Genomic DNA, 11609 nt, shown 5'->3' on the forward strand with positions numbered 1-11609 from the left:
GAAACCGGCTTGGCACAGGGGTATTACCTTTTTTCTTTCCATTTCATCTTCTAGTCTGGATTTTAGTATTCTTTCATAGATTTTGCTCAGATGGGAGGTCAGAGATATAGGGCGCCAGTTGGAAGGGTCAGCTCTTGGTTTTCCAGGCTTTAAAATGGGGATCACAACAGCCTCTTTCCAAGCTGTGGGAATCAGGCCAGACTTCCAGCATGTTGAATAAAAATCCAGTAAAAGATTTAATCCTTGGTTTGGTAAATGTTGTATGACCTGATAGTTTATTGGATCAGAACCACAGGCGGATCAGACTTTTGTCACCGATGCTATAGCCGTTTTCAGTTCTTGAATGGATAAGGGAGCATTTAATTTTAAGGAAGGGTTGAGTTCTGGGTCGTTTAAGTCCTGTTTATCCTCCCATTTCTTACGGAAGAGTTCCTGCTCACATAACAGTTTATCTGTTTGGCTTGCTGCTGCAAAAATATCTGCAAACAGTTCTGCTTTGTCAGGAAGGCTTTCATATTTTTTTCCTTCGTGCATAAGAGGACGTTTAGCCTGCTTGTGTCTGCATTTGAATTTCCTTATTTTGGTCCAAATTTTTCCAGCATCTCTGTAATCGCTCACTTTGCTGGACATGTTTTCAAAATATTCTTTTTTTGCTTTGTCTATAATTTTGTCACATTGTTCTTCAGTTGATTTCATATTGTTGTGGTTTTGTGCAGACCTGAAGCGATCATACTTCTCTTTTGCAGTTCTTTTTAACCTGATGGCTGTTCTGCATTCTTCTGTCCACCATGGGCTCTGATCAGTTCTACTGGGTCCGATAAAAGGTTTTGTTTTGGGGATTGACAATTCCATTGCATTCAGCAGGTTTGATCTTAGCTGTTTATATTTGTTGTCGATACTTTCTTGGGACTCTGGATTGCCATCCAAGAGGGTATGTGCATCGGCAGACTTAGTGACAGCGTCCTTGAAAACTGCCCAGTCCGCCTTTTTATAATTGTATTTTAAGGCTTTTGGACCTGGCTCTGTGTGTGGTGATTTCCCAATAATGGATATCATGATTGGTAAGGGGTCGCTTTTTAATTTATCTGACACAACGCACCAGTCCGTTGTTAATCCGAGAGTGGGACTAACCAAGGTTATGCCAATGGCGGAGGGGTGTTGGTTTGAGATATCGGGTATTCTGGTTGCTGATCCGTCATTTAGTAAGTACACATTTGATTGCGTTATATAGGTGGCAAGGCTCTTTCCCACGGCACATGTTTGATCGGGGAAGTTGGCATCCCACAGGGGGTTTCGGCCATAAACATCTCCTCCGATCACCCAGGTGCGTCTTCCGTCGAGCTCTGGGAGCCAGCTGAAAATCGGGCCTTTGGTAATGTTTCTGTTATATATGTTTAATAAGAAGATGGATGGGCCATCATTCAGCAGAAGTTCAACTAGGTTTGAATGTATTTTTGTGTCGGCCGGAACAGGGGTTGGGTGAACATTGTACTTCAGATTGTCTCTGACATAGGTTACTGTGTACTTGATAGTTTGTGCTCCGCTCGTATCATCAACCTGATAATCTGTGACGGGTGGGTAAAAGAAACCAGATATGAAGGGGAGTTTTCCCGCATGACAGAGTGGGGACTGTATCAATAATACATTGAACATGTTGTTTTGGTTAAGATAATTAATAAGGTACGGTAGAGCAGTGTTAAGGGAACGACAGTTCCACTGCAGTATATTTATTCTTGAATCCATTTCAATCACAGAAGACCTAAAGTCTGTTGTGACCGTTTGATCTGCCCCTCAACTCTCTATGTCATTGTGTTGTCAAGGGGTTGAGACTCTGTTACAGATCTGCCTCCCTGAATGCCGAGAAGAGCGCATTGAGTGGTAAGTATCTTATTTAAGGCTGGTGGAGTTGGATTTTCCTTTGGCTTAAATATTTCAGTATATAGGCCTGTCAGAAGTGTCAGAACATTTTCGGGGCTTTCATTCGTTTTTGCTTCAGTAAGTGCAGCTAGGATGCCAGTGACGAATTTGAACACCTCACCGCAGTTCTCGGCGCTCATCATCTTCATCTTTGCATAGCTTTCTTTTAAAATATGTTGTCTGAGGCAGTCTTCGGACTGTGGCTTTGGTGTGTTTTGTGTTTCATCTTCCTCAACAATCATCAACTTTGGTTCATCAGACTCCGCACTGGACATAACAGACTAAACCATCATATGGCCACAAAGCTGAAGCTAGTTCCCTCCCCCCTATGTCCGTGTGGCAAGAATCAGACAGCAGAGCACATCCTGCAGGCTTGTCCATACCACAGTGCTCTGAGGGACACCACCTGGCCAGAGGAGACAGCGCTACAAAAGAAGCTATACGGCCCCATAGAGGACTTGGAGAGGACAGCACGTTTCGCCCTGCAGTCCGGACTGACGATCTAACAGCGAACGACAAGAAGAAGAAGGTTCATCCATGAACAAGTCATCATAATCGTGTGTGGGGGAAGTTTGAGATTCTGCATCAGCAACCTTTTTCTCATTGTTTGTTGTTGGCTGTTTGTTTGTCTTTGTTTTGTCTGCTGCTTTTGTGGTTGGTTGGTTGGTTGGTTGGTTTTTGGGGTTTAATGTCTCTTCAGCAGATGCTAGCTGCTATTCGAGACCGATGCAGTTATTTTCTTTTCCCTTCATATGGCAAGTTCTACGTTTCAGACTATTTACATTCAAATCTATCACTGTAAAAGAAGGTTCTAAAAATTAATAATTTTCACTTCTGGTACTTTAAATCTTGTAAACAATCTTGATCTCTTTTAAAAAGTTAAAAATCTTGTCCGGGGGAACATCCCGGAATAAAACCTTCAGTGTTTCCGCATTGTAGTGTTTGTCTCGAAATTCTTGAACGTCTACACATTTTGTGAGAACATGTTCTAATGTCCATGGTTCGTCACATCCAAAACAGTATGGTGGATCTTCACCTTTCAGCAGATACGAATGTGTAATGTGACTGTGCCCAATGTGTAAGCGACAGAGAACTGTCTCTTCTTTCCTGTTGAGGCGACATTGGGGTAGGCTGTCCGACAGCTGGGGGACGATCTTATGAAGTTTATTTTCTTCACATTCGTCCCATTCACTCTGCCATAGGTACTTTATGTACATGTTGGTGCGAGTTCTGAAATCTGAATGCTTTGTGTGTTTGTCAGTGATGAGTCTTTCTCTGGCTTCTTTAGCAGCTTGATCAGCTGCAGAGTTGCCTCTAATTCCAACATGGGATGGCACCCATGCAAACACAATCCTTTTGCCTTCTTCAATCAGAGATGCATGTAGCTCTTGGATTTCGACCAACAGTGGGTGATCTAGCTGAGTTCTCTTCACGGCGGTAAGAGCCGATAGGGAATCCGACAGAATCAGGAAGTCTTTCTTTTTTGACTGATATACCTGTTTCAGAGCTAGCTGTAAAGCTTTCAACTCTGCAGAAAATACAGAACTGTCATCCGGAAGACGGGCCGAAAAGGCCCTATCGAGTTTAGGGCCAGTGACAGAAGCTGATGCCACTTTACTTTCAGCTTTGGACCCATCAGTGTATATTCGTTGATGGGAAGGAAACTCGGTACAGAACTGGCTAAAACACTGTTTAAAAATCAAATCATTTGTCTCTGACTTCTTTAACCTTGTCAGATCGAGTCGAACAACTGGATCTGGCAATGTCCATGGAGGTGTTTCTGTCCATCGATTTTCACTAACATGATCGAGTTTTATCTTTGATTCGGCCAGATGTGACTGAATCCGAGAAGACAGAGGTGCTCGATCATTTGGGTGACTTTCAAAAAATTCAGAGCATTGTGGTTGAAATACGCATTGGTAGGCTGGATTTGTAGGCATAGCTTTCAGTTTCAACACATAATTTAGGGTGAGTTTCAGGCGTCGCAGCCTCAGAGAGGGTTCTTTGGCCTCAAAATATAAGGACTGTACTGGAGACGTCCTGAAAGCTCCCAGACAAAGACGTATACCCTGGTGGTGTATTGTGTCTAATAGCCTTAGGATGGATTTTGCGGCTCCACCATAGACGACACAACCATAGTCCAACTTGGATCGGATTAAAGCACGGTAAAGTCTGAGTAGGACTGTGCGGTCAGCACCCCAGTCCGTATGAGAAACCACTTTCAATACATCCAGAGCTTTCAGACATGATGTTCTCAGATACTGGATATGTTTAAGGAATGTTAGTCGACGGTCAAAGGTCAGTCCTAGGAATTTAAATTCTTCAACAACCTTGACAGGATTACCATTCAGGACCAGAGAGGGTTCTGGCATGGCTCCCCTTTGTTTGCAAAGATGCATACAGACAGTTTTGCTGGTGAAAAATTTGAAACCGTTCTCTGTTACCCATTTTTGCACCTTGTCGATACATAATTGAAGCTGCCTTTCCACTCTATGTAGGGATTTGCCACGCACACAAAGTGCAAAGTCATCAACAAACAAGGATGACTCGGATCCTTTCAGTACTGCCTTTACTATGTTATTGATTTTGATGTTGAACAACATGGGTGATAGAATGCTTCCTTGAGGAACACCCATCTCTTGTTGACAGAACTCTGATAGGTTGGGACCGACCCGTACTGTAAAAAATCGATTACTTAGAAATCCTTCCACAAAAACAGGGAGACGTCCACGAAAACCCATTTCATGCAAATCAGCTAAAATACCGTGTTTCCAGGTCGTGTCGTAAGCCTTCTCGAGATCAAAAAATATAGCTAGTACATGTTCAGATCTCGCAAAGGCCTCTCGAACGAAGGTCTCAAAACGTACCAAATGATCAGTGGTGCTGTGTCCCTTTCGGAAGCCACATTGCACATCACTTAAGAGGTTTTGTTTTTCTAGGTACCACACCATCCTAGCGTTGACCAATCGCTCCATGGTTTTACACAGACAGCTGGTCAAGGCTATCGGACGGTAGTTGCTGGGGTTTGTATGATCTTTACCTGGTTTTGGAATGGGGACAATCATCGCTTCTTGCCATGAAGGTGGAAAGGATCCACTCTCCCATATGTGGTTAAAAACCTTCAGCAAGACCAGAAGACAACTTTCTGGTAGGTGTGTGAGGAACTGATAATGTATTCCGTCCAGCCCCGTTGCTGAGTTGTTGCATTTTTGTAAGGCTTGTTTGAGTTCAGTTATACTGAACAACTTGTTGTAGTTCTCCTCATTCTGAGATGAGAAGTTTATGGGTTTACGTTCTTGGGTGGCTTTGATTTTTTGAAAATCTGTGCAGTAATTTTCTGTTGATGAGTTTTTTTCCATTGTTGAAGCCAGAACGTTTGCTACTTCATTCTTTTGGGTTATAAGGGATCCATTTACCACAAGGTGGTTAATTGATGCAGATCCTTTTTTCCCTTTGATTTTACGAATAGCATTCCAAACTTTACTTGATGATACCTTAGAGTTTAAGTTTGAGCAAAAAGACCTCCAGGATGTTCTTTTAGAATGTTTTATGACAGTGCGACTCTTAGCGCGAAATCTGAAGAAAGTCAACTTCTTGCTAAGGGTCGGGCATCTGTAGAACCTGTGTAGACTTCTCTTTCGCTCAGATCGGGCTTCTTGGCATTCTTTATTAAACCATGGCACTTTAATGCGGTTGTTTGAAGATGTTTTTGGGATGTACTCAGTGGCAATGTCTTGTAGAGTGTTTGTAAAAATAGATGATGGGTCGTCACTTCCATCAAAGACAGTGTCTTCTGTGAGTTGGACAGAACATTCGGCAGTAAAAGACAGCCAGTTTGCCTTGTTCAGGTTCCATCTCTGGGGGGAAGCTTCTTCCAATCCATCTATTTGAGACATCAAGATAGGGAAATGATCGCTACCACATGTGTCATCATAGACTTTAAATTCAAAGTCTAGAACAAGAGAGGTGTCGCAAATAACTAGATCTAGTATGGACTTGCATCCTGTTGCTGGATGGAGATATGTTGGTACTCCATCGTTTAAAACGCATAGATTACGATTGTCTAAAAAATCTTCTAGAATTCGTCCTCTCGTACTTAGAGAGTTGCTGCCCCATAAAGGGGAATGAGCGTTAAAATCTCCCATTAAAACAAAGGGAGCTGGAAGCTGATCAATAAGATTTTCAAGATCGTGCTTCGTGTAACATTTGGATGGTGACAGATATACACTGCAGAGAGTGATGGTTTTATCTAATGTCACTCGTGCTGCGACGGCTTGAATGTTTGTACATAGGTTGATCTCACTACAAAGTACACTTTTCTTAATCAAAAGAGCAACTCCCCCAGACGTGTTATTGTCTGAATGGTTTCTAAAAACATTGTATCCAGATACATTAAAATCTTTGTTTGGTTTCAGCATTGTTTCCTGTAATGCTGTAGCAACAGGATGAAATTTGTGTAAAAGTAGACATAATTCTTCATAGTTAGCTTGGACCCCTCTACAATTCCATTGAATAAAATTGGCTATGTTTGTTTAGTTTTAAGAAGTTTCTGCCTCCATACCCTCTTCGTCGGATAAACTCCCAAAATGATTGTATAGTGTGATGGGATTTTTCTCCATTTTTGGGGTGCGAGGCGATCTTTGGGGTAGAGTAACTTTTCCCTTGTCCGGAGGTGTTCGTGGTGTGGATTGAGTAAGGTCCACTACCTCCACTACCTCGACGGCCCCCTTCCTGTGAGTTGCCCTGTGAACGGGCTTCTGGGTTGGGGTGGTGAAGCGAACCTCACCAGGAGACCCCATAGGGTCCTCAATTGGGGTGGTGAAGCGAACCTCACCAGGAGCCCCCACAGGGTCTCCAGTTGGGGCGGTGAAGCAAACCTCACCAGGAGACCCCATAGAGTCTCCAGTGGGGATAGCCCCACCTGTGCTTTCATCTGTCTGTGTACAAATACTTTTGTTTCTTGTGGGCTCTGTCCTTTTCAACATGGACGGGCCTGCCTGGACACCCACAGACCTATATGAAATACTGGTCTGGGTGGGTGTTGACTTTGTTGCAGGTCTTTGACTGACTGCTGCCGCAAAACTTTTCTGGAAGGAAAAAACATTAGTTTTTTCAACCTCCTTCCTGGCGTCTGAGAAAGACATCTTTTTCTCCGTTTTTGTTTTTTGAATGGCCTGTTCAAACTTGTATTTTGGACATTCTCTGGAGGACGGGGAATGGTTTCCCTTACAGTTTGTGCAGGTGGGTGGTGATGTGCAGGGACCTTCGTGAGGATCTCCGCCACACCTCTCGCACACTGCCTTCTGTTTACATCCAGCCTTTGAATGTCCAAATCTTTGGCATTGGAAACATCTCATTGGTGATGGAATATACAAAGTCACTCTTATTTGAACAAATCCCACTTTTATTTTCTCAGGGATGGTTGGTGTACAAAAAGTGACGAAAAGGGTGTTGGTGGGTACTCTGATATCGCCCTTCCTGATCAACACCCGGTACACATCAATGACACCTTGATCCTTTAGACCTTCTTTTATTTCAGCCTCACTGAGGCCCTCCAGCTCTCGGCATCGGATGACTCCTTTGCTGGTGTTCAGGCCTCTGTGAGGACTGACCTTGACCGGTCTATCAACAAATTTCTGACCATTCAGACGGAGAAGACCATCTGATGCCTTTTTTGAAGGGCATTCAATCAGTAGAGAACCATTTCGAAGCCTCTTAATGTTGTCTATCGTTGATGATACTCCTGCAATAACCTTCTGTATCGCAAAAGGCGAAAGTTTGGAGATGGGCTGTGCCTCATCTGCTGTCTCAACAACAATGAAACGGGGCCAGGCCTCGCTAATGTTGTTCTTTGTTGCTCTGACTCGGACTTCATCGTCAGAGTCAGAGTCAACGCAGTATCTTCGTTTGTTTCGGTTTTGGGTGTTTGAAAAAAAAGAAGAAAAAGAAGAGGTGGCCATGTTTGAGGCCTTTATCTTCGTCGCATCTGATCCCCACCCACCACGGAGCCCAACAAGGGGACGCTTAGGTGGAGCGGTTATCCAACTCCAGAGCGCCAAGGATACAGATGGATATACGCAGCGATAAGAGGAAACATATGGTATCAATCTGTAATAGGAGATTTAACTCTTTCCAAGCGGAAACGGGTTAGGTAACAACTTGGCATAATGTTCGTCAACTCTTTCCAAGCGGAAACGGATTAGGTAACAACTTGGCATAGTGTTTGTCCCGACTACCGCCGCCCCCTCCTACCGCCGCTTGCTCCTTTAGCCAAAGGTCCGATGCAATATGCTCAAGACATATACCTAGACTTGACCAGCCGATTGATTGAAGCGGGTAAGCCTTTTTCAACCTCCTGTCTTAGATAAAGACTGGGCCAAAATGATGTGTTGGCGCTACAAAGTCGCAACTAAGTAAACCCCTCAATCATCAGGTCACCAGCCCAAACCGGTACAGGTCGCAGCGCACGGCAAACACGCTGGGTCTTAAGAAGACCACAGAGAAATAAGGATGTGGAAAAGAAGACTTTTGGGAAGTGAAATAAAGGTGACGGATCCAGTCAGGTAGAAATAAGACAAGAAAGGAATTAGAAAACTGCAGGGAATAGTAGGGATGGTTTTTTGGAAGGAAATATAGGTGAAAGGACTGGTAAGGCAGAAATAAGACAAAAGAAGAGAAGTAAAGGGGTGGGGTAGCTTGGTGGAAACACTCCCGCCGCGTGAAGGCGACCCCATGGGAGCCTGCTTTTGTGGGGGCCTTTTTTACATTGTGTGTTGATTGTAGTTTCTGGGCAACAGTAGACTCATTATTAATTGGGTTTATGCCAGTTCTTTGTCCAGGTCTCTGGAGGGCGATATTTTGCTCTGAAATGGGGTTTTCACTACGAGGGTTGCTTGGTCCGCCTTGATTTCCTGTGCGTATGCGGCTTGTTGTTGGTTCTGGCCAGATAGTGCTATAATCCTGTTTTTCAATCTCAGCCACGAAAGCTGGGGAGGTAGCCAGGTTTCTCTTTGCTTTGCTGGCACCGCGAGGAGCACTTTTCCCCCCTGCCATTTTCAGCACCCAGCACTCATCGACTTCTGAATCAGAGTCATTAGATGTATCTGGGTCTTTCTTTTGTTTTTTCATTATTTCAAACTTTGCTCTTCTTATTGCTTCTGCATATGGGATGTATTTGGCTGCTCGGATTTTGTTTGCTGTTCTTCGGAGCACTAGCTCAGGACAGCCTAAGTAAGCTGCCGAGTGGGGACCGCCACAGTTTAGGCAGTGTTTGTCATTTGGACAGTTGTCAACTGGGTGGTCTTTCTTTTGACCGCATCTTGGGCATTTGTCTTGTCTGGCTTTACATTGTTTGGAGCCATGTCCCAATCTCTGGCACTTAGTACACCTTCTGACTGGGGCCACATAGGGTTCGACAGCAAAGAAGGTTTTCACTATCTTCACTGTATCTGGTAGCGTTTTCTTTAAAAAAGTGATTTTGACAGCTTGAGTAAGTTCCCCCTTCTGGTTTTTTAACCGCTGAAGAGATTTTACTTTCTCAAGAGATTGTTGAAGTTTATCAAGGTCTTCAGAGAGTGGGATGGGTCTGATGACACCTTCCGTTGTTGCCTCTGGTATAGTGCATCTTATTTGCACTTGAGCGAGACTGGTGAGATTGGCAAGTTTATGTTGTTGTTTTTCATTGCAGCAGGCAATCAAGAATTTGCCCGAGGGCAGAGGTCGTACACCTTCTATCTGACCGACCGCGTCAACCAAAACACGACACTGGAGTGATGGCCCAAGTTTCGAGAACATAGCTGGACCTGTAGCCGCGTTGGTGAGAATGACTGGGTATTGTGCAAAGGTTGGAGGAAGACTTGGTGTCACCTTTTTTGACTTTGTGTGTCTAGGGGGCCCAGTTTTGACTGGTTGTGAGACTTTTGACTGTGTCTGAGGCAGAGCCTGTTCGGCATCACTGTTAGCAATGGGTGCTTTATTCTTCCGCTGACGGCGGCGTTGAGTTTTAAAAATGTCATCGCCTTCTGTGCTTTGGGAAGGTGAAATGTTCCCGTCTTCTGAGGGCACTGCTGCGTTGTGGTTATTGACACTGGCGTCAGCGTCAGAGTGGTTGTTTGAGCTCTCTTTTGTCTTTTTTGAGCTTGTTGGAGAGAAGCTGTCGGAATCTCTTAACCTTTTTCGGGGTGTGCAACACAATGTGCTGTCCATAGATTCAGCAGGGGTAGAGGTAGCCAAAGGTGGTTTGTCGCTTATGACAAAGGTGGCAGTGGCCATTGTGAGGGCCTTTTGGTGTTCAAATGCAGTGAGGAGTACTCAGAGAGCAGTGTGTTTGTGTGTAGTTGTGAGCGACCTTGGTAGAGGACCCTCTAAAAGCGAAATGACTAGAAAATGAGCTTTGGTATGAGCAGGCGTCTCGCACTGTTAAAAGAAAAAAGAAGGGATGACAAAAGCGTCCCTTGACAAAGAGTGAGCTGAAGCTCACCCTCTTGTGACTTTCATTTCTCTCCCGAGAATCACGAGGACTCCTGCAGGGCGAGTGGAAAAGCCACCAAGGGCAGTTAAAAAAGCCCTCTCTGGATCTATGCCAAGAGAGCTGTGTCGTGTGTTAAAACACACACAAAATGTGATTGTCCCCCTTTACCCTCAGGAATTCGGGAAGAAATCGTATTTTGAGCACTGACTTGGCTATGTAAGCTCGAGGTACGTTAAAGCAGTCGCTATGTAATCAGCATGTCTGCTTGTGAAAGACGCACTCTACGGGCCAGCAACTGCAGTGAATTACTCGTGCTGAGTCTGAGGACAAAAATGACCCCACAGACAGACAAAAGCCGCTAGACCCCATCACAAACAGAACTCTACAATCCACAGGTTTTGCCCACACACACACACAAACACACACACACACACAGAGAAGCCGTATATATTTATATATATCTATATCTATAAATATATAGAGATAGGTGACAGTGTATTTTTCGCGTGGCTATAAATTGATTCGACCTTTTCACTTTGACAGTAAGAACAACTTACGGGTGCAAGGGAAGCGTTCTGGACAGCGCAGTGACATTGTAAAAATAGTAACGTAGAAACGGGAATATGGATTGAAGCCACACGAAGGAAGGGAGATAAACGGGGTGAATCGCGAGACAGAGACAGACAGCGTGGCGGTTCACCACAATCCCCTTTGAAGGCGAAGTCCTGTCAAACGGGATTGAGAATTTTAGAGCTTATTTCTTAGCCTTATATTATCTGTTGTGGCTTCTCAAATGCCAGAACATACAGACAGACAAAAGCCGCTAGACCCCATCACAAACAGAACTCTATAATCCACATGTGTTGCTTACACACACACACAAACACACACACACACAGAGAAGCCGTATCTATATATGTATATCTATATCTATAAATATATAGAGATAGGTGACAGTGTATTTTTCGCGTGGCTATAAATTGATTCGACCTTTTCACTTTGACAGTAAGAACAACTTACGGGTGCAAGGGAAGCGTTCTGGACAGCGCAGTGACATTCTAAAAATAGTAACGTAGACTGAAACGGGAATATGGATTGAAGCCACACGAAGGAAGGGAGATAAACGCAAAACACTGGAGAAGATAAGGAAGAGTTACTGGGAATGGTGAAATGAACAGAAAAACCAAAATCGGTTCAGCGCTGCGCGCTGAGAGCACGTGTT

Source organism: Littorina saxatilis, unplaced genomic scaffold (genome assembly GCF_037325665.1).
Source record: "Littorina saxatilis isolate snail1 unplaced genomic scaffold, US_GU_Lsax_2.0 scaffold_352, whole genome shotgun sequence".
Classification (NCBI taxonomy): Eukaryota; Metazoa; Mollusca; class Gastropoda; order Littorinimorpha; family Littorinidae; genus Littorina; species Littorina saxatilis.